At 45.9% G+C, this 22343-nt stretch overlaps 1 protein-coding gene and 1 non-coding gene across 2 annotated transcripts in view; both read right to left on the bottom strand.

Annotated features, from left to right (window-relative positions):
- The window catches only part of fsip1 (fibrous sheath interacting protein 1), a 309058-nt gene that overhangs the window by 135495 nt on the left and 151220 nt on the right, over positions 1-22343 (bottom strand). The window lies entirely within an intron of this gene.
- On the bottom strand, positions 3895-4090 carry LOC116977366. The gene has a single exon (XR_004413211.1). It is a non-coding gene; the product is annotated as a U2 spliceosomal RNA (small nuclear RNA).

Below are 22343 nucleotides of genomic sequence, written 5' to 3'. Positions count from 1 at the left end.
ACAGATGCTGATCAATCTGCGGACCGACCTTGGATCCGAGCAGAAGACGGCGACATCGTCCATGTACAGGGAGGTCTTGACCTGAATGCCCCCACTGCCTGGCAATGTCACTCCTCTTATGCTCGCATCCTTCCTGATGGACTCGGCAAAAGGTTCAATACAGCAGACAAACAAGACAGGAGAAAGAGGGCAACCCTGCCTGACTCCAGACCTTACAGGGAAACTGTCTGATTCCCACCCATTGATTTGGACTGCACTACGGATGTTGGTGTAGAGCAGTTTGATCCAATTTCGGATTCCCTCCCCAAAACCCATTTTGGAGAGCACGTCCCTCATGTACGTGTGCGATATCCTGTCGAAGGCCTTCTCCTGGTCCAAGCTGACTAGGCAGGCATCCACCCGTCTGTCCTGCACGTAGGCGATGGTATCTCTCAGCAGCGCTAGGCTGTCTGAGATTTTCCTGCCAGGTACAGCACAGGTTTGGTCCGGGTGGATCACCCGTCCCAGAGCAGACTTGACCCGGTTGGCGATGGCCTTAGACAGGATCTTGTAGTCTACATTCAACAATGTTATGGGTCTCCAATTCTTTATATCTTTCATCTCCCCCTTCTGCTTGTAGATTAGGGTGATGCTGCCCTTCCTCATGGAGTCTGACATGCTGCCGGCTAGAAGCATGTCGTTGTACACTTCCAGCAGGTCCAGGCCCACCCAGTCCCACAGAGCCGAATACAACTCGGCCGGTAAGCCATCGCTTCCGGGAGTTTTACTCGAGTCAAAGGAGCGGATGGAGCCAGTCAGCTCCTCTAGGGTCAGTGGTTGGTCCAGACTCTCCTGCTTGCTGTCCTCCAAGACCTCCGTGATAGAGGACAGGAAGTTCTGGGAGGCGGTGCTGTCTGTGGCCTTTTGGTCATACAATTCCGAGTAAAAGGATTTGCAGACCCTCATCATGTCTGTCTGCGAGGATGCTACCGAGCCGTCCTCCTCCCTAAGGCTGTTGATCACAGAGCTCCCCCTGTGAACCTTATGGAAGAAGAAACGTGAGCACGTCTCATCCTGCTCCACATGGCGGACCCTGGATCGGAAGATGATCTTGGAGGATTCAGAGGTAAAGAGCCGAGCTTGCCGGTCCTTCACCTCTCTAAGTTCCTCCCTCACATCCACCCCCCTCGACTGCAGAAGGAGCAGTTGTTGCAATTCTGTCTGGAGTTGGCACAATTCCCTCTGACTCTGTCTTGCTCTCTGAACCCCTTTGGCTATGAAGAACCTCTTAATGTTCTCCTTGGTTGCTTCCCACCAGAGTGTCGGGGAGTCAAAGAGGGGCCTCACCGTTCTCCAACGTGCGTAGTCCCTCTTTAGCTCCTCCACGTTCTCCGGGGTCAACAACTTCACATTTAACTTCCACGTCCCTCTGCCTGCCTTCCGGTCCTCCTGTAGGTGACAGGAAGCCTGAAGGAGGCAGTGGTCAGAGAAGAACACCGGCGTGAGGTCGGTGTGTCTCACCGTGACGGCCTTCGTGGTGAAGACGAAGTCTATCCGGGATCGGGCCAAACCGTCCGATCTCGACCAGGTGAACCGCGGCTGGGACCCGCCTGCAGGGTCGCTGAAGGCGTCGTGCAGCTTTGCGTCTTTTACCGTTTCCATCAGGAACTTGGACGTGCTGTCCAGTCTGTTGTCGGCACTGCCGGATCGTCCAGCCGCATCAATGATGCAGTTGAAGTCACCGGCCAGAACGAGCTGCCGGGACGTGGCCAACAGCACTGGGAGCTGCTGGAGAACGGCCTGCCGCTCGCTCCGTACGGGTGGGGCATACACATTAATCAGCCGGAGCGGAGAACCACGGTACATTACATCCACCACGAGGAGACGCCCCGCAACCACCTCCCTGACCTCAGTGATGGCGAAGTTCCCTCCCCGCAGCAAGATCCCCAGGCCAGAAGCACGACAATCATTGCCCCCCGACCACACAGACAGTCCGTGGGGCCACCATCGCGACCACCTCCGATAACAGCGGAGGTGTGGCAACCCGCACTCCTGTAGAAAAGTCACATCTGCCTTGACCTTGGCCAGGTACTGCAAGGCATTAACACATCGCGCAGTGCTCTTCACACTGCGCACGTTTAAGGATGCCAGTTTGAGCTCCATTGTCCTTTAGAGTCCGTTTTCCTGCTCCCTCATGCCCACCGCTTCGGTGAATTGCCTCACCTTTCCTGGGCTCAGATACCCGGCCTCCTCAACCGGTTGGGTTTCCCCTGTGGTAACCCGAGGTGTCGTTGGGGGGGGGCTGCTCGTTTTACCCCCTTCTGGGTGCGCCGCTTCCCCCGTCTCTCGTGGCTGGGGCTCAGTGACAGGCTTACTGCTCCCGGAAACTCAGAGCTGAGGCCCAATGGCCGCTGCACTGCTCCCGGTTGCCCGGAGCTGGGGCCCATCGGCCGCTACAAAGCTCCCGGTTGCCCGGAGCTGGGGCCCAATGGCCACTGCACTGCTCCCGATGCCCTGGGGCTGGAGCCCCTCGACCGCTGCACTGCTCCCGATGCCCTGGGGCTGGAGCCCCTCGACCGCTGCACTGCTCCCGATGCCCTGGGGCTGGAGCTCCTCGATCGCTGCACTGCTCCCGTTGTCCTGGGGCCGGAGCCCCTCGACCGCTGCACTGCTCCCGTTGTCCTGGGGCCGGAGCCCCTCGATCGCTGCACTGCTCCCGATGTCCTGGGGCTGGAGCCCCTCGACCGCTGCACTGCTCTCGGTCTCCTGGTGCAGGTGTACAATCGTCCTGCACCTTCTCCTTTCCGCCCCGGTTTTCTTCTTGTGGGGTTTCCCGTTCGCCTCATCCTCCGACGAGGAGAGGTTTCTCCCTTCTGTCAGGGAGAGAGACCATTTTTTGGTGGTTTTTTTGGGCTTGCCATCCCTTTCTGGCCTCTGCTCCGTGTGCTGACCCTTCTGGTGTTTTTTGTATTTTACAGTAGTCCAAATTTGCTCTCCCCCCTCCTCCATCGACTCTCCCTCCTGGGCTTGGTGCTGGAGTTCTCCTGGCACTTGGGGGCTCGAGGTGGTTGAGGTGGCTGAGGTGGTTGGGCTGTCCTCATCCCTGTTTCCCCTTTCTGCTGGGGACTTGGCAGTGGTAGTGGGTGTCTCACCTACCCTGGGGGTGCTGGAAGCCGCCCCTCTTGTTGCCTGTGCATATGTGCATGCTCTTTTTGGGCAGGCCCTGTAAAGGTGGCCTCCCTCCCCACACAGGTTACAGTTCTTGCTGGCTTGACAGTCCTTTGTCTCGTGGCCCTCCGTTTTGCAGTTTTTGCAGACCACTGCATTGCATTGGGCCATCACATGTCCAGGCTTATTACATTTTCTGCAAACTCTGGGCTGCCCCACGTAAATTAAATATCCTCGGTTTCCTCCAATTGCGAACACCGATGGAGGGTGGAGGAGAGTTCCTTCCTTGTCCATCCTCAACTTCACCTTGACCTGCCGCTTGCTCGTCCAAATCCCATGCAGATCCTTCACGTCCACGCTGTTCCCTGCTCCGTCGACGTAGCGAGCAAGGAAGGTGAGGACATCCACTACGGGCACATGTGGGTTAAACATATGGACCGTGATCGTCCTTTCTTTTTGATTTGGGAGGGTGAAGAGTGGCTGCACCTTCAGCAACGACAGCGGAGCTTCATTCCCCTTCTCCTGGAAATCCTTTAACAGTTTTTGCCATCCTGTCGGAAGCACAAATGTAACGTCAAAATAACCGTTACCCGGGAAGTCCTGGAGGCAGTAGATATCCCTGGGCTCGAACTTGCAGGTCTCCAGCAATACCTTCTTTACAAAGGTGTCTCGACTGAAGGGCATCCCCTCACTGAGATCCTTGACACTAATCCTGAGGGTATTGCGGATACCCTGTCCTCTAGTTCCCATTGCAGCTGCCATTGCTACGATTTTTTAAATCGTAATCTGCAGCTCCTGTCCTTAAAGGACCGCCAGGACTGTTCTAATAAGAACAGATCTCTTTCCCTGTTCTAACAAGAACAGACGTTCTTTATTTAGCTCTTTTACTGACTGATAAGAACAGATACTACACTTGATCTTAGCCAAAAGGCCGAGAAGCGACGAATGCTGTGGTGGATGTTTGTGTTAAATTGCAGTGTGTATTATGCGTGTATCGCTGCTGGCAAATTCATTTCACTGCACCTTTGGGTGCATGTGACGAATAAAATTGACTTTGACTTTGACTTTGAGTACGTCATTTTGAGTCAGATAAGAGACATTTCTAAAAAAGTGGGGCAAAATGTGGCAAAAAACAACTGGAAGGGAACTTTTCCAAGAGTGCACAACCTTTGATTACTGCTATTGGTTTGTCATCCGAAAAATGTATTATACTCAAACAGCACAACAATAAATTAATGAATGCAAAATCTAATTATTGCAAGTGTATTTATTACATTTAGATAATATCTGTTAAAGTTAGTAGCAGACGAAGGAAGTTCGGCATGTCTCCAAAGATTCTTACCGACTTCTACAATTGCGCCATAGAATGAATCTTATGAGGATGCAACATAATTTGGTTTGGCAACTGCTCTGCCCAAGACCACATCAAATTGCAGAATGTTATGGATGCAGCCCAGTCCATCATACTAACCAGGTCCATACCCACCCCCATTGAACCCCATCTACACTTCACACTGCCTCAGGAAAGCAGCCAATACAATCAAGGACCATTTACAGCCCGTTATTCCTCCCACTCCCATTGACCAGAAGATGCAAAAACCTGAAAGCGCACACCACCAGTTTCTGGAGCAGCCTTTTCCCCGCTAGGCTACTCGATCCAGCCTTCAGACTTTTTCTAGCTGCACTTTCTCTGTAGCTACAATGTAGTGACACTATATTCTACACTCTGGCATTTATTTTTTCTTTGGAGTACCTGTTGTACTTGAGTATTGCTTGATTGTACTCATGTTTAGTATGATTTGACTGGATAGCAAACAAACAAAGGTTTACATCAGATCTCGTTACATATGACAATAATAATAAACCAATAAGACAAAACTAATAAGTAAACATTTAAATAAACTGCAATCAAATTTGTCAGTTGCCTGCAGCAGTAATAGAAAGGTAAGACACAAAGTGCTGGAGTAACTCAACAGGTCAGGCACTACCCCTGGAGAACATGGATAGGCGATGATTCGGGTCAGGACCCTTCTTCAGACTGTTTGAATTAATCTGAATAAGGATCCCAAACCAAAACATCACCTCTCCACGTTCTCCAGGGATGCTGCCTGACCCAGCTGAGTTACTCCAGCACTTTATGTCTTTTTTTTGTTGTAAACCTGCACCTACAGTTCATTGCTTCTACCTATAATAGAAAGGTGCTGTTTGAGTGTGTTGCACGTCCTTGTTGATTCTCTAAGCCTGTCTCTCATCTCTCCCAGACACACTTATCTTGCTTTTTTTCTGACCCAAAGATGTAAACCTCTATGCCAGCTCTTGCGTAATATAACCATGAGTGCAACTTGATTTATGCTATACAAATTAAAATTAATTCAATCAGTACAGTTCTGTAGAAGTGGCCATTTCTTCATTTGTATGTTGGACCCAGTGGCGGAACTACATTGTTGGGGCCCTGAAGCTTGAACTGTTATGGAGGCCCCTTCGCAACCAGATCTGGGTAACCACTGTTATCTTCTTCAATGGGGTTGTTCCACCACAATTCACAACACATTTTAATCTGTCATAATTGTTAGTAGTCGTTTTAATTATTTATAATTATTCACAATGCATCAAACTATCACTGGCCAGGCATTGTCCTGCCACCACCTCTCTTCCAGCTTTCTCTCCCCACTATAATCAGTCTGAATAAGATTCCTAACCCAAAACGTCACCTATCTACGTCCTCCAGATATGCTGCTTGACCCGCTGAGATACTCAAGCACTTTGTGTTCTATGCAAGATTCCAGAATCTCCAGTTCTTTGTGACTACAATAAATTGAGCATCAGATATGGGTGGATAAAATATTTCCAATTTATGAAAACGTCGGCAGTAAACATTAGTGGACTGCTAAGCATTCCGTCACAAATCACTGAAATGTCTAATAGCATTTGCACCTTTCTTAATATAAATAACATTTGCAAAGTCAATGCATATTGGACATTTTTAAAAAGGGATCATTATTTTTCATGCCGAAAAATATAGGAAATCAGAATTGATTTACTCTTTGACTCTATGGAATAAGACCAATAATGTCTTACTCCATAGAAATAAAATATGGACATGCGAAACATCTCACCAATTGTTTCCAGAAAGGCAATTATCAAAAGGGTTGGCTAAAATTAAGGTCAAAAGTCAGATATCCAGTTTGAGGAAAATTTATGGTAATAATTTGGTGTTAAATAGTTTCCACAACTGAATGCCAGTCATCTCATAGCATAAATTTATGCTTCAATGATGAATTTAGTAGTTTGATATAAATGGAGGAGAAACAGATGTGCTTCCACTGCAAACTGGCACAAATGACATGTGATTCCAATCTTGTGACATGTTTAAGAAAGAACTGCAGATGCTGGAAAAATCGAAGGTAGACAAAAATGCTGGAGAAACTCAGCAGTTGAGGCAGCATCTATGGAGCGAAGGAAAAAGGTCCTTCGCTCCATAGATGTTGCCTCACCCACTGAGTTTCAACAGCATTTATGTCTACCAATCTTGTGACACCTTAGTTCTAAAGGAAGCACTTTACATATAAATTGGGTTGCTCCAAATTCAAATACTGCATCAGAGTTGAAGTAACATTGTCAGATATCAGATTAAGAATCCTGCCTGTTCTTAAAACGGTCATCACTTGAGAAATAAATCTTCTTCCAGTTTCTTGGTCAGATGATATCTCTTCACCAAAAATTAAACTGATCGTCGACCTCTCTCCAAATTCTACTCATAAAATGAAAGTTATAAATTTACAGCAATGAAGGGCTGAATTTCATCCTTCTATCTCTGCAATATATGCATTTTTAAAACGTCTACGATTCTTATAATTGCCATTATTTTCTTGCATTACCGGACATCAAAATATCTCCATTAACCCGCAACAGAGCTATCAGGTTAAAAAAGTGACAAGTAGTCAAGCAGCTTTCTAATCTGCTTATACAGCAATTGCTTCATTTTTGAAAAATGAAACAAACACAAACCCATACAGTTGAATTCCTTTACTGTTACTCTATTGCTTTGGTGGCTTTCCGTGAAGTGTGAACATTTCTTCATGAAGAAGCTTTATAAATCTAAATTAGAGGGCCTTGCTACAAACATACAAAGCCACTCCTGACCTAAGTAGTTTCTGGCAGATTTTCCTTTGCCAGCGCACACTCCAGGGCATAAGTAAATGTTTTCAAATAATCACTTAGTAAACTACTGTTTTGGGAATAATTGAGTCAACTCTTCAGGAATATAAATCTTGCCTGAAGGGTGGTGTTGTTCCATTCTATAAATATTCTACAGGAGTAAGCGTTCAACTTGTTGGTTTAGTTCCAGCTTCTGCAATAGACTTTCAGCTCAGCATTCTGTTTGAGACTGGACCAATGAACGGCTGTCTCACATGTGCTGTAAGAGGCTGAGGACCTCTCTGGTGAGTTGTACCCTCCCAATCATATTGCAGTTGCTGCTGTACACTTTTACTATTCCTATTTCAAACATGGCTGACCAGCACCCAGCCTATCTCAGTTTTTATCTTCACCACTAATCGACAAAAACAATCACCTGCCACTGCTACCATCTCCACTCAGTCACCTGCTTTTCTAGCCTCCATTAAGTGAGTTCACCCATCTCACCTGTTGGCTCCCCCATACCATTGTAGGTTCAAGTCTCCAAACCTGAGACCAAATCATCTATGCACATCAAAAACAAAAACGTACTTAGCATTGAGCCAGTTTCCTTGTTCACCTTCAGCAGGGTACCATCCTCCCATTACTGTATTTATGGATTCTGACTGTTGCCACTAAGTCTGATATACAATACAATGCCGTTTATTGTCATTTGAACCTCAAATGAAGTTTGGTTTCTGCAGTCATACAACAAGAAAAGAAAAACCAAGACACACATTTAACACAATTTACACAAACATCCATCACAGTGAATCTCCTCCTCACTGTGATGGAAGGCAAAGTCATTGTCTCTCCCCTGTTTTTCATTCTTCTCCCGATGTTAAAGCCCCCGGCGGGCGATGGCAAGTCCCGCGGCCATTAAGGCCGCGCCGGGCGATGTAAGGCCCTGCTCCGGGTCTTGATGTTGGAGCCCCCGGCCGGCGATGGCAAGTCACGCGGCCGTTAAAGCCGCGCCGGGCGATGTAAGGCCCCGCTCCGGATCGTTTACAACCCTGCAATTCGGGCGGGAGAAGTTTCTGTTGCGGGAGCTCCGAAAAGCGGTCTCCCACCAGGGACCCGCGAGCTCACGGTGTCACCATCCACCGGGCCTACGGCTGGAGCCTCCAAAGCTCCGAAGTCGGGTCGCAGCAGCGCGCCACCACAGCTCTCCACGCTCCGAAGCCGACCAGCTCCACGATGGCGAGTATTCCACAGGCTCCGCTACCGGAGCCCCAAAGTCATACCGGTTGGAGGCCGCTCCACGGTGCTAGGCCCCAACGACAACGGAGAACTGACAGGGAAAAGGTCGGGTCCCCGTACAGGGAAGAGATTAAAAGTCCCCCCCTCCCCCCCCCATATACACAGCTAAAAACAATATATAAACTACAACCAAACTATACACTCAACAGGACAAATAATTTTAAAAGACAGACGGACTGCAGAGGCCGCTGCCGCGAGGAGCCGCCATCTTATCTTAATTTAAGTAAACACAGTCCTGCTAAAAGACTGCAATATAAATTTAGGCAAACACAACAAAGTTGTAGTATCGTCTGTTCCCACGGCAAAACAAATGAAGGACAAATGAAAGACAATCATAGAGTAATAGAATCACACTGCATGGATAAAGGCCATACAGCCCAATTTGTCCATGTCGACTAAGATGCCTATTTAAGCTATGTTTATATGTTTCTCTGTATGTGATTTGTCATTAAAATCGAAAACACTAATTCATATTTTGCCTTCAGTCCTTGCAATCTTTATTTTAAAATCTGTCTGTATATATGATTGGTTAAATCTGCTATGAACTGGATCTCATGCCACTATGATTTTAAACACTGTTGAAAAACAGTATTTTGTACTGGAAACTGCATTAGCATACTTAATCTCTAAGAAAGATGCAGTTGTGGAACTTTGTCCAGGTTTTTCAGTCACAATACAGCCAGTGCACACAGACATTTCTCTGTCTTTGCATTACATAATGGCATTTGTCATGCATTGCTTGCTTTGAGTGTTCACTAGATGGAGAGGGTTACATTTTTCTACTTCAATAAAATCATAGGCTACTCACTGGGATGCTGTCTCCACAGCTCTCCATTCACCACAGCTGCACAATGTAAATAGCCATTCAACTCACTGACTCAATTCTGCTAGCTGTGCAGTAAACTATGAAAGGACGCAAAGTGCTGGTGTAACTTAGCAGGTCAGGCAGAGTGTCTGAAGAAGGCTCACGACCCGAAACATCACCTTTCTATGTTCTCCAGAAATTCTGCCTGACCTGCTGAGTTTTGTGCACTTTGTGTCCTTGCGTGTATTAACCAGCGTCTGCAGTTCTTTGTTTCTACGAAGAGCAAAGCATGTACTTTGGATACAGCACGGAAACAGGCCCTTCGGCCCACTAAGTCCACGCCAAATAACGATCACTCTGTACAGTAACACTATCCTGCCTACTAGGGACCACTTACAATTTTACCGAAGCCAATTAACCTCAACCTGTATGTCTTTGGTGTGTGGGAGGAAACCTGAGGAATTGTGCAATGCAAACTATAGTTTGAGCTAGATCAGAAAATCTCAAGAATTCAGCTCAACTTAAAGGAGGCAAACTTTGGATCCTTTCAGAGTTGAGTGTCAGTGGGTTGAATGGCCATTTACATTGTGCAGCTGTGGTGAATGGAGAGCTGCAGAGACAGCATCCCAGTGAGTGGCCTATGATTTTATTGAAGTAGAAAAAATATCTGGGAACTCTGAATACCTGTTTTTTCTCAGAGTCATGACTACTCAGCTCATTTTACAGTTCAGTTTAATTTATTGTCACATGTACCGAGGTACAGTGAAAAGATTTTTGTCGCGTGCTAACTAGTCAGCAGAAAGACAATACATGATTACAATCAACCCATTTACAGAACATGATAAGGGAATAACGTTTAGTGCAAGGTAAAGCCAGCAAAGGTTGGTCAAGGATAGTCCGAGGGACATCAGAGGTAGATAGTAGTTCAGCACTGCTCTCTGGTTGTGGTATGATGATTCAGTTGCCTGATAACAACTGGGAAGAACGTTTTAATGTTCATAACGTCTTCACCTCTTGATCAGCCTGTGCTTATTGCCTTCATGTGACGTTTCTGAAAAGACTCATGGATGGATCAAAGATCAGGGATATCAAGCAGCATGTGCTTCCTTCCAAATGAAATGAGGGGATCTGCCACTGGCAGAATAAAGGACAAAAACTTACATAGGCTCAGATTTGAGTAAATGGCAATGGTAAACCTCAATGTCACTAATCACTTTGGACATGTACCAGATTGTTCACAATACTGCAGCTGTCCCATCTCCTCGCCACCGCATGTTTTACATGGATTGGAACGACTGGGTCACCTGTAAGGTCTATCACCTTGCAAACACATTTAATAAGTTAAATAGATAAAGGGTACACAGGCAAAGATCATTATAGTAGCCAAAAGAAAGTGGAGAAAAACAGGACTGGTACATCTTGACATCGATAAAGAAACCATTGCTACTTATAATAATGCTGCAGGATCTGCAAGGACCCATTTTCTCAAATTATCGCAGAAGGTGGTGGAAATAGTAAGATTTTGTTCTCCACCATTGACAGATTACTAAACTCTGCTTCAACCCATGATTTTTTAAGCCAAGCTTCTGCTGAAAAATGTGAGCTGTTTGCCGATTATTTTAAAGATAAGGTTCAGACTATCAGAGCTGGTATCTCTTTAGATTCTACTGCTCTCTGCTGCCAATCTAGTAAGGCGCAGACAAAATTTAGTTTCCTTGTGATGTCCTTCCAAACATTTTTAAAGAATGTTTTTAACAGTTTATTCAGTTTTGTTCGTACAATTATAAACATCTCCCTGGAGACTGGAACTTTCCCAGATACTTATAAAACCGCTGTCGTAAAGCCTCTGTTAAAGAAACCAAATTTAGACAGTGGGCTACTGAGTAATTACAGACCCATATTAAATCTGCCCTTTATCAGCATAGGTACTGGAGAAAGTGGTATTCAACCAAATACAACACTTTCTGAATCAAAATGACATTTTACAGAAATTTCAATCTGGTTTCAGAGCAAATTACAGCACTGAGACTGCCCTGACAAAAATAGTCAGTGACCTTAGAGTTAGCACTGACGAGGACAAAGTCTCAGTGCTGATCTTCTTAGACCTCATAGCAGCTTTTGACACCATAGATTACAGTATTGTTATAGATCGCCTAGAAAACTGGGTCGGCCTGTCAGATCAGATACTAAGTTGGTTCCAATCATATATAAGTGGAAGGAAGTACTTTGTTAGCCTTGAGGACTATGTGTCACTGCTGCATGGTATACCCTTTGGTGTAGCCCAGGGTAGTAGGTGCCTTGGCCTATTACTCTTTACCTTGTATATGCTGCCGCTAGGAGGAGTTATCAGACAGCATAATGTAAATTTTCTAAGTTATGCCGATGACACTCAGTTACACCTTTCAGTCGAACCCACTGATGCAAATGCCATAAATTCTTTGACCTCCTGCCTATTTTCCATAAAAAAATGGATGAATGCTAACTTCCTTAAACTCATCGAATCAAGACAGAAATGTTATTATTTGGATCAAAACCCAAGAGAGAGATGTTACTCGATAAACTGGGAAATTTGACTGCCTATGTCAAACAAGAAGTCACAAGCCTTGGGGTAAAAATTGACAATTATCTATATTACTAAATCTCTGATCTTGACCGCTTTTGGCCCACTGTGCAGCGATTTCTGAGAGAACGCCGCCACCTACGGCCGTCATTTTTGGCCACCTCGCTCAGAGCCCCCCTCCGCCGTATGAGTGCGGAGGATTTTTTTCCCGTCAATGAAAAATGAGAGAGATATTAATGTTTTTACAAAATTCCCCATTCTCTCTGCTGCCCCCGCTGGTGGAAGGGGGAGGGACTATAAAACCAGGAAGTGTCGTGCCTCACTCAGTCTCTGCCAGACCAGGAAGCGAGAAGGTCACGGCTCTCTGAGCTGCGAATAACACTGAACGCACGTCTACTCCACGGTGAGTCCCCTCGATGCGGCTGTAAAGTGGCTGCAGCCCTTTTTAACAAGTTTGTGTTCATAAAATGAATTTTGGTTGTCGGGTGTCTGCAGCCCAATTGTTTGCCTCGCCTTTTTTTAACAAGTTTGTGTTCACAAAATGAATTTTGCTTGTCGGGTGTCTGCAGCCCAATTGTTTGCCTCGCCTTTTTTAACAAGTTTGTGTTCACAAAATGAATTTTGGTTGTCTGGTGTCTGCAGCCCAATTGTTTGCCTCTCCTTTTTGACAGGTTTGTGTTCACAAGATGAATTTTGGTTGTCGGGTGTCTGCAGCCCAATTGTTTGCCTTGGCTTGGCTTTTAAAATCGTTGCAACAGTTGGATGCTTGCCCAAGCATCCATACGGCCCACAATGTCTATACTAGCCCTCTGGAAACCAGTACCTTCATCCCGCAACACCCATACTAGCGCAACAGACAGACCCCCCCCCCCCCCACTGGCGAGCAGTATTGGAATTGGTGGAGAGGTGGAATATTGCGTTGGTGACCAGTCCTCCCGTGTGATGCTGAGACCCAACGGGTCCCACTTAGTCTAGTACATGAATAAAACTCTGATCTTGTGCTCTTCCAGTTTTTCTATTTGCGCAAAAATGGTACGCGATAGTGCTACGATTTATCACCAGGTTACTCACTGTTCTCTCGTGCTGCGAGTGCAAGAAGTTTCATTCCAATCGGTGGTATATTTAAAAAGTTATCGAGGTTTAAAAATCTTAAAAACGCCCGTGTGCAGATTCCTTCAGCCAGCGCCACGCCGATTGGTCTCTTCTCTTGTCCATCAATGCCACTGCTGGGGTTGAGAGTGGGGGAAAGGAGAGGAAGGGTGAGGGATGGATTGGGGGAGGGGAGGAGACGAGCGGAAAGATCCTGGGGTGGTGAGGAGGGAGCGTGGGGGATTGAGGGAGAGGAAGGGGTAGGGAGGGAGAGTGGGGAAGGTGAGGAGAGTGGGGGAGGAGGGGGAATATAGGGAGGAGGGGGAGTGTGTGGGAGGTTGGGAGTGGTGAATAGAGGGAGAGGGCAGTAGGGGCGTTCAGGAGGGATAGTGGAGGGATAGGGGGAGGTGAGGAGTGTGTGATGGAGGGATACGAGGGGGATAGGGAGGGGAGATGAGTTATCGAGGGAGTGACAGGGTAGGGGAAAGGAGGGAGAGGTGAGGGAGGGATTAGAGAGGGGAGGAGGAGCGGGGAAAGAAGAGGGAAGGTGAAGAGGAGGGGGAGGGAGTGCTGGGGGATGAGGGGAAATGAGCCTTGTCTGCGCTGTTGGGAGCTATGCGTGAGTGATACAATATTGCATTGGGGGTACGGGTTGCATTAGGGAATGGGTTGCGTTGGGGGACCAAGCCTCCCGTGTGACAGGGACCTAATTAGTCTAGTCTTAATTTTAAATCTCACATAAATAAGGTAACAAGGTGTGCTTTCTATCACCTCTGAAATATTGCTAAAGTACGGCCTTTCTTAACTCAACATGACAGTAAAAAAATCATACATGCTGTCACATCAAGCAGACTTGATTACTGTAATGCCTTATTTACTGGTCTGCCTTCAAAATCCACCAATAAGTTACAGCTCATTCAAAATGCCACAGCCCGGCTTTTAACAAATACCAAGAAAAGGGAACATATCACCCCAGTATTATACTCCCTTCATTGGCTCCCTGTGAGACCCAGGATAGACTATAAAGTCCTCCTTCTTGTCTGTAAAGCCCTAAATGGCTAAGGAGCAGCATATTTTTCAGAGTCCCTCCTTCCCTGTGCCTCTACTCAAGCGCTCAGGTCTTCTGATGCTGGCCTGTTAGCCACTCAATGCCGCACCAATAAGAAAATTGGTGAAGCAACCTTTTTCAATTATGCCCCCAAGCTTTGGAATATCCCACCCAGGGCTATGAGAGAATGTCACTCAGTCGACATTTTTAAATGGCAGCTAAAAACTTACCTTTTAAATCAAGCTTTTAACTGACATTACTTCCTTTGTCCTTTTACACTCTCAATTTTATATTTTACTAGACCAAGTGGGCCAGTCACACGGGAGGCCTAGTCCCCCACCACAATATTCCACCACTCACCCATAGCCCCCAACTACGCAGACGTGGCAATAACATGTAAAAAATAAGATCAATGTGAACGCATCTCACTCTCCCTCTTCAGTCCCCCTATTCCCCTCCTCCATCCGCCCTCTCTCCACCCTCCACCAACCCTCCTCTGCTTCCTCCCCTCCCCTCCTCTCTTCCCCATCTCCTCCTCTATTACCTCGCCATCCCTCTTCTTACCCCTCTCCTCCTCCATTCACCCTCATCCCCCAGCACTCCCTCCCTCTCCTCTTCACCCTCCCTCTTCTTTTCCCTATCCTCCTCCCCTCCTCACTCCTTCCATCATCTCTCCCTCCCTCTCCTTTCCCCAACCTTCAGTCCCTCCCTCCATAACCCCTATCCCCCCCTTCTCTTCCTCTATCCCCATCCTGATGGGCACTGCAAGTGGTAAAGGGATTTATTAAAGCTTAAAATGTGAATAACTCTTAAAATATAACAACAATTTAAACGTTACAGATGAGATTTATTCAGTCCATTCTTTCTTGTTGCGTCTCTTGTTGCATTCTGCAGCCAGGGGAGGTGGGACGGCTTCAGGCGGGGGCTGATGGGGGGTGCGTCCTACAGCTGGGGAAGGGCACGGCTTCAGGTGGGGGCTGTCGGGGGCCGGTGGGGGTGCATCCTGCAGCGGGGATGGGGACGGCTTCAAGCGGGGCCTGGCAGGGGCCGGTGGGGAGGGGGGGAGAGCTGCCGTGGCCTACCACTGCCTACCGCTGCCACTGCCGCAGCCTAGCTCCGCCGCTGCTGTGGCCTACCGCTGCCTATCGCTGTCATGGCCTACCGCTGCCGCTCCCCACCAGCTTCAGGCGGGGACAGATGGAGAGCATCCTGCAGCTGGGGACGGGACGGCCTCAGGCGGGGGCCGGTGGGGAGATAGCGTCCTGCAGTGGGGGAGGGAGACAAATTCAGGTCGGGGGTTGCCGGGTGCCGGTGGTGTGGGGGGTAGCTTCCTGCAGCCGGGGGAGGTGTATGGCTTCAGGTGGGGGATGTCGGGGGCCGGTGGGGGGTGGGGGAGCATCCTGCCGGGGGAGGGCTTCAGGCAGTGGCCGATGGGGGGGATTTTCTGGAGGGCTAGTATGGGTATTGTGGTCCGAAGGGACTGGTTTCCAGAGGGCTAGTACGGATATTATTGGACAACGGGATTTTTCTTGGGCTAGTACAGATGTTGTGGGCCGAATGCACTGCAGCTGGGGACGGGGATGGCTTCAGGTGGGGGCCAGCGGGGAGCGTCCTGCAGCTGAGGGAGGGGGACGGCATTAGGCGGGGGTCAGTGGGGGGGTGGGGCGTCCTGCAGCTGGGGATGGGGACGGCTGCAGGTGGGGGCCGGTGGGAGTGTCCTGTCGCCGAGGGACGGGGACGGCATCTGGCAGGGAGCGTCCTGCAGCCAGGGGAGGGGGACGGCTTAAGGCGGGGCCTGTTGGGGCCCAGTGGTGGGGGGGACCGCTGCAGTGGCCTACCGTTAACCTGGCCTATCGCTGTTGTGGCCTACTGCTGCCGTTTCCTACTGCTGCCGTTGCCTATAGCTGTCATTGCCTGCCACTGCCATGGCTTGCCGCTGCCACTGCTGCCTAGCCTTGCCACTACCGTGGGCTATCGCTTTTGTGGCCTACCGCTGCCGTTGCCTACCACTGCCGTGGCCAAGGCCTGTCGCTGCTGTGGCCTACCGCTGCCGCTCCCCACCGGCTTCAGGCGGGGACCAGTGTGGAGCATCCTGCAGCTGGGGACGGGGACGGCTTCAGGCGGGGGCTGGTGGGGGGTGGGGGAGTCCTTCAGCTGGGGACGAGACGGCTTCAGGCGGGGACCGGAAGGAGAATCCTGTAGCCGGGGAGGGGGACGGCTTCAGGCCGGGGGCCGGCGGGAGCGTCCTGTAGCCGGGGACGGCTTCAGGCGGGTGCTGTCGGGGGCCAGTGGGGGAAGTGTCCTGCAGCCAGGGAGGGGGACCGCATCAGGCGGGGGCTGTCGGTGGCCATTGAGCGACATGCAGCTGGGGTAGGGGTGTCCTGCAGCTGGGGGATGGGGACGGCTTCAGGCGTGGGCTGCTGGGGGGGGGGGGGGGAGCGAACTGCAGCTGGAGGAGGGGACTCACCGACTTAGCTTCGGGGCTCACCGACTCAGCGCGGCTTCGGGGCTCACAGAATCAACGCGGCTTCGGGGCTCACAGAATCAACGCGGCTTCGGGGCTCACAGAATCAACGCGGCTTCGGAGCTCACCGACTCAGCGCGGCCTCCGGGGCTTTATTCTCGTCGCCCTGGTGATTGACAGCGGGTGCCGGAAGGGGCGTCGCCGTCCCGATGACTGACAGGGGAGAAGACCAATCTGCTGATATAACGATTTTTAAACCTTCATAACTTTTGTAATATTCTATTGATTGGAACAAAGCTTGGTGCACTTGCAGCACAGGAGAATGGCGAGTAAGTTGGCAAAAAATCGTAGCGTTATCGGGGACCGTCTTTGTGCAATGTAAAAACGATGCAAACCGGAAGAGGACAAGATGAGAGTTTTAGTTAAGTATAGAAGATAGATAGATAGATTAGACTAAATGCAGACACGTCCCCCAATGCATCCGTTCCCTGCCCGTAGACCCCACGGAAGGCATGGTCCTCCAACTCAAGCCGTTCCCAAACGTAAGTGATGCTGATCACTGCTAGCCGAGCCATTGTGACATCATCAGTTAAAGCTGGTCATTTTAAATTCAAAGTATTTTGATGTTTTAAATTTTAATCAGTAATGTCAAGAAATAAAGCATAAAGTGTTCAGTGAAGGTGGACTCTACCTAGAGGGGGGAAATGTGAATCAGAATATGTAAAAATCTTGTGAAAGTTGGCATTTTTAAAACTTTAATCGCGAATAACGTGAAATATAGGATGAAATCTTCAGTGAAGTTGATCACTGCTAGTCGAGCCATTGTGACGTCATCAGTGAAAGCTGGCCGTTTTAAATTGAAAGTCTTTTAAACACTTACTTTTAATCAGTAATGTCGAGAAATAAAGCATAAAATGTTTTCTGCCTCGAGGGGAAAAATGTCAATCAGAATATGTAAAAATTTAATCGTTACTGCATATTTTTGCGAACATGTAATGACAACCACATATACACATACATATACACACACATATACACATGTACAAGATCAGACTTTTAATAAGTACTAGACCAAGTGCAGACACATTGGATCTGCTCCCCCAGTTCCCTACCCGTAGCCCCCACGGCCGTTCCCGAACGTAAGATTTCAGCACTCCTCTGCCTCCCTCAGCAGTGGGATTTAAACAAATTCCAATTGCACTTCCCCTGCCCGTGAGGTGAAAGGTTCAGAGCAAAGATTATAGCTCTATGATCTTTGGTTCAGTGTTCCTGTGTCGCAACATTGTATCGAAGTGTGTTGGCAGCTGGCAAGAATTATTTTAATTAAAAATGTGAATCAGAATATGTCTGCTCCCCCAATGGTGTGGTCTCCCAACACAATATTCCACAACTCAGCCGTTCCCCCAACGCAACTTAACCCGTTCCCGAATGTAAGATTCCAGCACACCCCTGCCTCCACCAGCAGTGGACTTTAAAAAAAATTCCAATTGCACTTTCCCTGCCTGCCGCAGAAGTTCCAACTGCAATACCAATTGGCCCTTCCCCTCCTGTTGAAAAATCCCATTAAGGTGAAAAGTTCAGAGTGTTTGTATCTTGCAACTTTGTATCGAAGACATCGTAGATACTCTTAAATCATTGAAAAGTGGAAAAACTCCTGGCCCGGATGGGTTTAGTAACGAATTTTATTAAAAATTTAATGATTTAATTTCTCCACGCTTACAAGCCCTTTATATTCAAGCATTTAAAGAACAGACTTTACCACAAACTCTTGCTGCATCAACTATTACATTAATTCCAAAAAAAGATAAAAATCTCGAGGAGCCTGGATCCTATAGGGCAATAGCCCTTTTAAATACGGATCAGAAAATACTAGCTAAGACTTTGGCTCGTAGATTAAGCCTAGTTATCGGTAAACTAATACATCCAGATCAAACTGGGTTTATACCTAAATGACACTCGTTTTATAATTTGAGACGTTTGTTTAACATAATATATTCGCAGAGAATGCCAAATGAAGATCTAACAATTATTTCTCTAGATGCAGAAAAAGCTTTCGACCAAGTGGAATCGTCTTATCTTTTCACAGTTGGAAAAGTTCCAATTGGGAGAAAACTTTACTTTATGGGTGAAGCTTTTATAAACTAATCCGACAGCTAGAACACTGACAAATCAAATGCTTTCACCAACATTTTATTTATCTAGGGGTAACAGACAAGGATGTGCTCTTTCTCCAATGTTATTTGCTTTAGCCATAGAACCTCTGGCCGAGAGTATCAGGTCCCATTCAGGCATTTATGGATATAATACCAAATATACCTCCAATAAAATCTCGTTATATGCAGATGATGTACTTTTATACATTACTAATCCCCAAGTTAGTATTCCAAATGTTCTAAACATTATAGAACAATTTGGTTCTTTTTCTGGATACAGAATAAATTGGAATAAAAGTGAAATCATGCCAATAAAAGAATAAGATCCTTCTCAACTCCAACAATTTCCTTTCAGAATTGTTACTGAAAAGTTCAGATACCTTGGAATTTACGTGACTAGAAAGTATTCCTCTTTGTTTAAAATAAACTTCCAACCATTAATTACTAAATTGTATACCTACATCCAATTTTGGAAAACACTTCCTATCTCACTTATTGGTAGATTAAATGCCATAAAGATGATCTTCCTTCCGCAACTTTTATATTTATTTCAATGAATACCGATATATCTCCCTAAAAACTTTTTTTTTTAAATTGACAATAGTCACTAACTTTATTTGGGACTACAAAACCCACAGAATACACAAAAGACATTTGTGCAAATCCAAAGAAAATGGAGGATTAGCTCTACCTAATTTTCTTTTTTACTACTGGGCAACTAATATTAAAAATATAACTTTCTGGTTGGACGATACATGTCAACATGTAAATTGGTTAAAAATGGAGAGCCTTTTAGTATAGGCTCGATCCTCCTATCTCCAATACATTTGAATAAGTCAACGTATGAGCAAAATCCGATAATACATAGTACTATCCGTATCTGGAAACAGCTGAAATTCAGTCTTAAATTGAGAAATATATCTCTCCTTCTTCCTATTGCAAATAATCCCTCATTTAAACCGTCTACTTTAGATGTGGCATTTGTTCAATGAAAGAACCTGGGAATCAATACTGTGGGAGACCTCTATAAGAAGGGGACTCTCTCTTCTTTTCAAGAACTACAGGAGAAATATCACTTGAATGACAATAAATTTTTTAGATACCTTCAAATCCGAGATTACGTGAAAACATATACACAAGACAAGTATACCTATTTCGAAAGATATATGGGAGGAAAGCCTACAATACATACACTACTGTTCTTTAAATGCCAGGCATTGCCTGATACAATTTAAAGTATTGCATAGTTTATGTTACTCAAAGACCAAATTGAACAAGATCTTCCCAACTGTTTCTCCTCTCTGTGATAAATGTAACTTTCAAGAAACCACCCTAACTCATTCTTTTGTATCCTGTGTAAAAATACAAAACTTCTGGACGGGAATATTCAATATCATTTCTAAAACACTTAAAATTCAATTGGAGTCAGATTCAAAACTAATAATATTAGGAATGTCAGAGTGCTGCCCTAATTTAACGATATCTCAAAGACGCTTCCTTGACTATGGTTTAATAACTACGAAAAAACCTATACTTAAATTCTGGAAAAAGATAACAGTCCGCACATTGAAGATGTGGATCACAGAAATGACCGATACACTACATCTAGAAAAAATAAGTGCTTGTATTGACTGACAAACCAGATCAATTTTCAAAAATATGGTCTCCTTTCAATGAATTTCTTCAATAACATAATAGTTGAACACAATCTCAAAACTGACGCTAGGGTCGGGTGAGCGGGCGTAGGGAAGGGTAGTGGGATATATCTCCGCTTCTTTCACTTCTTCGTTAGTTCTGGGATTTTTCTTTTTTCTTTTTCGTGTCTTTTTCGAAATTCTTTCTTTTTTTTTTCTTTTCTTCTTTCTTTCCCTTTTTTCCTTTTTCCTTTTTTCCGATTTAGTTATTAGTTTATAAAATGTTAAAATTGAAGCTGTACGAAAATTGTATAACTTATGTCGATAACTTTCTCCTTGTACAATTGCTTCTAATAAAATAAATATATATATTTTTTTAACTTTGTATCGAAGCGTGTTGGAAGCTGGGATGAAGGATTTTAACAGTAAATATCTTGTTAAAGTTGGCATTTTTAAAATTTAATCACAAATAATTTGTGAAATATAGGATGAAATCGTCAGTGAAGCTGATCACTGCTAGCCAAGCCATTGTGACATCATCAGTTGAAGCTGGTCATTTTAAATTCAGTCTTTTGATTTTTTTAAACTTTAATCAGTAATGTCGAGAATGTCGAGAAATAAAGCATAAAATGTTCAGTGAAGATGCCCTCTGCCTAGAGGGGGAAAATGTGAATCAGAATATGTAAAAATGTAACCGTTACCGCGTAGTGTTTTTGCGAAGATGTAGACAACCACATATACAGACATATACATACACATATACACACAAATATACACACATACAAGATCAGAGTTTTAATAAGTAGATGATATGATGATAGATGGATATATAGATATATATTTTTAAATAAATCTGTTTTTTATGCTATTAACTGCCTATGGCCTTACTGTTTTAAATTGTATTTTTGTTCAAACCTGTGTTTTTTTGTGGAAAGCACTTTGGGTTGCATTCATTTGTATGAAAAGTGCTATATAAATAAAGTCATTATTATTATTATTATTATTATTATTATTATTATTATTACAAATTTATCGCTCTACATTTCAGATGTTTCTATGGTCAATTTGTTAGTAAAATCCTAACAATGGCTGTTTAAAATAATATAATTCAGTGAATAATATTGTGAAAGCAATAGCCACGAGGAAAGTTTACTACCTACATGTCGAAATTAACTAGGCACGTTTTGGTACGACCTTAAAAGTGAGCTTACTGGCACTGCTACTTTGTCAAACCCCTGTCCCATGGTACGAGTTCATTCCAAGAGCTTTCCCGAGTTTAAAAAAAAATCAAACTCGTGTTAAGCACAGAGAATAAGCATAGCGGGTACGTTGGAGCTCGGGGACATCTCTTAGCACTAACAGCAGGTTCTCGGGAAGACTCGCTAACGGCAGGTAAGCACGTGAAGATTTTTCAACATGATGAAAAATGTCCACGAGAGCCCCGAGTACCGGCGAGTGGCCATTACCGTAATTCTCCGAGTTCAAATCAGGGCAAACTCGGGAGAACTCTTGGAAATGAACTCGTACCGTGGGACAGGGCTTTCAGGGTGGCTGCAACCAACCTGCTGGAAGGCTGCCCCCTTTCAACTGAGTACATTGTGACTATGATCAATGGCCACAAGCAGCTCCAGCTCTGGAAGTGCCAGCTGCTGACCATAGTACTTTGGACTAAGAACCTGTCATCGTGGGACAGGGGTTTGACAAAGTGGAATAAGAAATTATGGCATTCATATTCACAGTGCTGGTGGAACTCTTCCAGGACCAAGCAACAGGCTATAGTTTGCTTCAACCCAAATTATACAGCTTATAAAAATACTTCCAGACCGTTACCAATAGAAACAATCCCGCAAGGTCACTCCCAGTTGTTAGCTTTTAGTTTAATTTTGAGATACAGTGTTCAAATGGGCCCTTCGGCCCACCGTGCCCGCGCCTGTGTTTCCACATTGAAGGAAAATACCTGAAATTCTGGAAATTCTGGTTGACTTCGGAAAATCTTGGGGAAATGAA

The sequence above is a fragment of the Amblyraja radiata genome, chromosome 9 (genome assembly GCF_010909765.2).
Source record: "Amblyraja radiata isolate CabotCenter1 chromosome 9, sAmbRad1.1.pri, whole genome shotgun sequence".
Taxonomy (NCBI): domain Eukaryota; kingdom Metazoa; phylum Chordata; class Chondrichthyes; order Rajiformes; family Rajidae; genus Amblyraja; species Amblyraja radiata.
The sequence above is the reverse complement of the archived record's forward strand: the minus strand, read 5'-3'. Positions and strand labels throughout refer to the sequence as shown.